Consider the following 6,215-nt stretch of genomic DNA (forward strand, 5'->3'; position numbering starts at 1 on the left):
TATGCTGGAATCTAGTACTACAGATAACCATATTTCGGGCCCCGGCGAAGTCAATCAGCCTCAACCCATTTGGGGATGTTTCGTCGTGGAGGCTGAATTTACCGACCGTAGTGCCAAATATACCTTCTTTGCCCACCCTGGCGTTAAAGTCGCCAAGCACGATTTTGACATCGTGGCGGGGGCAGCTCTCATAAGCGCGCTCCAAGCGCTCATAGAAGGCATCTTTGGTCACATCGTCCTTCTCTTCCGTCGGGGTGTGGGCGCAAATCAACGATATGTTGAAGAACCTCGCTTTGATGCGGATTGTGGCTAGACGTTCATTCACCGGAGTGAATGATTGTACTCGGCGACGGAGTCTCTCTCCCACCACGAATCCAACACCAAACTTGCACTGCAGTAAATGTCACAAGGACCTACTCGTCTCTGTCCATGTCCCGTCCATCGCATTTCTTGGACTGCGGTGATGTCAACCTTTATTTTTGCGAGGACATCAACCAGCTGGGCAGCGGCACCTTCCCAATTAACGGTCCGGACATTCCAGGTGCATGCCCTCAAATCATAGTTCCGTTTGCCATGGTCGTCATCAAAAGGGGGGTCTCTCATCCGAGGCTTTTTAAACTTTTTCATTGGTATTGTTTTTTACGTGGCGGGTCCCAAGCCAAGCGCACAACCCTATGTAGGGAATGTTTCGCCTTCTCACATTAGCTCGCCTTCGAACGGATGTTCTTAGGCTACCCAGAGGATACTTGGTCAAAGACCGGAAGTAGTGAGCTGCTTGAGTCATGTGTAAAAGAATCGTTTCTGGCCACTCCCAAGTGAATGGCGATCAGAGAACTTTCCTCACTTGCGTGAACTTCTACACATGACTCCATCCTCCAATATTCCCAACTGCAGAGTTGAATTAAAGCGCTTTAGTAAACTACCTAAATAAAAAATTAAGTATATCGTTACATTTCTTGCATGTAAAAAAAGCTATTTATCATGGGTTCCCAAAGCAGATAATTTTTCATGATTTTCTTATGGGAAAAGTGTAAAATGTTAAATTTCGTTACATTTTAATGATTTTCTAGATCATAACCAATTTGCATGCAGATAAATAAATTTTGATAACATCATTAGGTCGCAACAAAGTGAAATAAAAATATGACATATAATTTTTCTTTACGCTTATTCGCTAAGGATGCTGCCGTTTAGTTAAAAATTAAACAAATTTATATTTTTTTAATAAATAAGATAAAACGCCGAATATTGCTGCTTGTGCAAATAACTCGTTTTATTAATTAAGATAATTTAAGGAATTCGTAATGCTTAAGGTCATGAAAACATATACAGTCCACTAATTTTAAACAATCATTTCTTTCCCTCGGCAATATCATTGAATATGCTTACTTATTTAGTATCAGCAAAGCCGAAAATAAATATCTATTTATAAGTTAACGCAACACTTGTTACATGAATAAGTATCGACTTACAACTTCGGCACGTGTGACCGAAATGCACCAGAAAGTGCATGGGCAGCGTCTGCACTACCTGTTGTACAGAATAAGATTCGTGGAAACGAATCACGCCACGGGTAATTATTTAGTTTAGAATTAAGTATAAATATTGTAATTTGGTTAAGCTAACACCCAGTTTTGATTACTCCAATAAAGCTACGCGGTAACGCTGCCCCAATGCAGCTCCGCTAAAAAATTATATTTTTTTGGTTTTTTAATACAATGAAAAATAATTCCTGCATTATTGTGAGAAAAGCGTGGAATGCTCGATATACTTATGACCAAGCACCCCACGCTTTTCTCACAATAATGCAGGAGTTATTTTTTACCTTTTAGTTTGATATGTTTTAAAAGCGTGTTTTTTAGTTTTTTTAAACTATATTTATTTTTAATTTTTTAGTTTGATGTGAGAAACCCCAAATTTGTTAAAATATGAACTATGACATGTAGTATGGGTTAAGTAAATCGATAATTAGGCAGCATTTAATATCTACTCGTAACCTTTCATCGACTAATTGTTATATTATTTGCGACTAAGTTCTATTGACCTCAGTATATACAGTAATAAACCTTTTCTTTGTTTACATACATATACTCACCTCTAGAAAATCTTAGGGTGTTGTGTTGCACTTTTTTTAGTACTTTCATGGTAATCAGGGTGTTGTGTTAGCATTTAAACAGCATATAAATTTTAAATTTTGATGATCGAGACTTTAAAAGATATAAAATAATGCAAGTGTTTACGTTATTTAAGTGATTATATTGAATTACTTTACATATCTGTTCAATTTTATTGGGATATTACTTGTTGTCTAATGTTAAATCAGTTGTTTTTTTGTGCAATTTTTAAACACGCTTCAAGTATTTCTAAATGTTTGCATGCAGTAGGATACAATCCTGGGTGGTAATTTGTCGTTTGACATATACAAATTGACAACTCGTTAGCCGTTATAGGAAAACATCAATTGGAAATTGAGTTTGAAAAGAAAGATATGTCGAAGTTTTTAATAAGAATACATATTAGTGTTAATAATAAAGTTTATATTAAAAATTGTAGAGCCTTTTTATTGCTGCGAAAATTCACAACTCGACAGTTTAAATTACTTTTTATAAGAATTAGAACATATTTTTGTTTAAGAATTTTTATTAGGCAGGCAGCCAGCCCTCATTTTCGGCACATAAAATTTTTGTGCATTTCACATATGTATGTAACTACCTCCCCCTTCTAAAAGTTAGCTTCTGTATTTTAATACATTATATTTAATAGAGTTGTAGGATTTTGGATGCATCTATTGTGGGAGCTTAGAAATCTTTATTAATTATTAAATTATTTTGTGCAATATTATTATTTAAATTTTTATGTAAATTATTAATTATGTTTATTTTAAGTTGTAAAGGTGAAAATAGGCCTACCGTTCATACCGCAATTTTCATAGATTTTTTAATACATACCTTCTATAAAAATTCTATAAAGCCTTACTTAAAAAGCCGAATATCTCGAGAAGTATTAATGATAGCGATTTTGACCTCAAACCTTTTTTATAGCAAATGTCATTTACGAGATATATACAAAAAAATGCGAAATTCTTGAAAAAATCTGTTTTAGAGCCTCGTACTACCTCGCCGTTGTGAGTTACAATTCTGAGTGAACAATTCTGAGATATGCGTTTAAAGTCAAAGCGATGCCATAAAATACCTCTGATCTGTAGGAATTTAAAGCTAAAAACTAACGATTGTAGTGTATTTTCTATGGAAAATTTTTACAGGCTTTCGTCCAGTTCTTAATGTTAATATTAAGGGCTAAAATTTTCAGGGATTTTTTTTTAGGGTATTTCCAATGAAATTTCGTGACGGGACTAAAAAATATTAATAGTTCAAAAATTTATATGCAATTTCACATACTTATAAAGAAATAAATATTGTACCGTTTCTATCAGTTTTATCGTTAATAGTATACGGATGAGAATTAGAACGATGTGTTAAAAATTCAGCTACAAATGCCTAAATATCTTCTTTCTAAATTAAAATTATTGGTAATAATATTTCAAAAACTTACGAATACAAACCGTTTTATGTTTTTGTCTGTCAATTGTAAACAAATACATTCAGAAGAAAACTCACCACCGAGGAATCTAAAAATAGGGCTGCTTTTTATTAATAAGAACTCACTACATAATGAATATCTTACTATCAGTAAATGATATTTTTATGAGCGAAACATGACACACTATGGCGTTTAAATCAAATATTAGTAAGTATATGTCATTAATAAACAATTTCCTTTTATATTAAGCAACAATACTTATAGTTTTTATTATTTATTAGAATAAATTTGCTAAGTATTTACTGCCTCAATATATACAGCACTGCGTTGCTACCTCTGAAAATCCAAGATGGCCGCATACATGGGGTTTTACCTGTCAACTTTGAACAGTCTAGTTCTTCAATTCGAGCACCGTCCAAAGATCTACAACGCATAAGTGCTACATAAGCTTGTCCAGCAAGAAACAGTCGAGAGCCCAGATAAATTACTGCATGATCTATTGTACAATCAGAGAACGTATATTTATAATATATACTTATATAGTATATTTATAAATATACGTTCTCTGGTACAACCTTGAATCTTATGAACGGTCGACGCCCAACTCAGTATGCTATTCAAATATCACCAAAACTAGTTTTATATAGATGTTGCATATTTTAAGCGCATCTTTTTGGTGAGGTATCGCCTTCCTACAGTGTCGCTCAAATATTCTATTAACAAGTAAGGAAGGGCTAAGTTCGGGTGTCACCGAACATTTTATACTCTCGCATGGTAAAGTGATAATCGAGATTTCATTATACGTCATTTACATATTTTTCAAATACCGTATTTTTGTAAAGTTTTATTCCGCTATCATCATTGGTTCCTAATGTTTATACTCGTATTATACAGAGAAGGCATCAGATGGAATTCAAAATAGCTTTATATTGGAAGAAGGCGTGGTTGCGAACCGATTTCACCCATATTTCGTACATGTCATCAGGGTGTTAAGAAAATATTATATACCGAATTTCATTGAAATCGGTGTAGTAGCTCCTGAGATATGGTTCTTGGTCCATAAGTGGGCGGCGCCAAGCCCATTTTCAATTTTTAAAAAAAGCCTGGGTGCAGCTTCCTTCTGCCACTTCTTCCGTAAAATTTAGTGTTTCTGACGTTTTTTGTTAGTCGGTTATCGCACTTTTAGTGATTTTGAACATAACCTTTGTATGGGAGGTGGGCGTGGTTATTATCCGATTTCTTCCATTTTTGAACTGTACATGGAAATGCCTGAAGGAAACGACTCTGTAGACTTTGGTTGACATAGCTATAGTAGTTTCCGAGATATGTACAAAAAACTTAGTAGGGGGCGGGGCCACGCCCACTTTTCCAAAACAATTGCGTCCAAATATGCCCCTCCCTAATGCGATCCTTTGTGCCAAATTTCACTTTAATATCTTTATTTATGGCTTAGTTATGACACTTTATAGGTTTTCGGTTTCCGCCATTTTGTGGGCGTGGCAGTGGGCCGATTTTGCCCATCTTCGAACTTAACCTTCTTATGGAGCCAAGGAATACGTGTACCAAGTTTCATCATGATATCTCAATTTTTACTCAAGTTACAGCTTGCACGGACGGACGGACAGACGGACGGACGGACAGACGGACGGACAGACGGACGGACGGACGGACGGACAGACAGACATCCAGATTTCGACTCTACTCGTCGCCCTGATCACTTTGGTATATATAACCCTATATCTGACTCTTTTAGTTTTAGGACTTACAAACAACCGTTATGTGAACAAAACTATAATACTCTCGTTAGCAACATTGTTGCGAGAGTATAAAAACAGATATTGCAAAACAAAAAAATCCGCCTTATTGTTATCAAAAAAGTTTACATACACTAAAGATTATTTATATTATTCAAAAGTAATTACAAAAGTTTTAGCGGTTTTTGGCCGACATTTTGTTGCAATTATTGTCCCTAGACGTCGACGCATGCTCCCCACTCGATTTCTAGTATTATTTCCGGATATTTTGCCCAACTATGTATGTCGATAAGGCATGTCTGTTATTTCGATGAAATTCCATGCTTTCGAATATTATTTTCAAAATTAAAAAATTATCTTGTCAAAATGTTCAGATACATGTGCTTATCAATTTTTTTAAATCTACCTTAATAAGAAGAAGAGATTGGCGTTTGCTAAACAACATTTACATAAACGCACCGTATTCGTTTTGGGAAAATATTGTGTTCAGCGACGAATCAAAATTGAATATAATTGGCTCGGATGGGATACGAAAAGTGTGGAGAAATATCTATGAGGAACTTCAAAGAAAAAATGTATTGCCAACAGTAAAACACGGTGGATATAATATAATGGTTTGAAGGTGTATGGGTCTCTCGTTAGCAACATTGTTGCGAGAGTATAAAAATGCATGAGGACACAAGTCATAAATTTACAGATGAGATAACATTAAACACACACACAAACATGCATTGAATTGTACACTTTAAAACAACCCCATATCAAGCAGCATAAACAATATGTTGCAATACATACAAACAATACAATACACACAACATACACATATGTATGTATATTTAGTTATTTAATAGCCTTGAAAGACGGCAGCGTTAATCCGGATTAACTGCGCACTTAATCAGATCCAAATTTGTAGGTGACAGA

This window comes from Bactrocera neohumeralis, chromosome 2, assembly GCF_024586455.1.
Source record: "Bactrocera neohumeralis isolate Rockhampton chromosome 2, APGP_CSIRO_Bneo_wtdbg2-racon-allhic-juicebox.fasta_v2, whole genome shotgun sequence".
Classification (NCBI taxonomy): Eukaryota; Metazoa; Arthropoda; class Insecta; order Diptera; family Tephritidae; genus Bactrocera; species Bactrocera neohumeralis.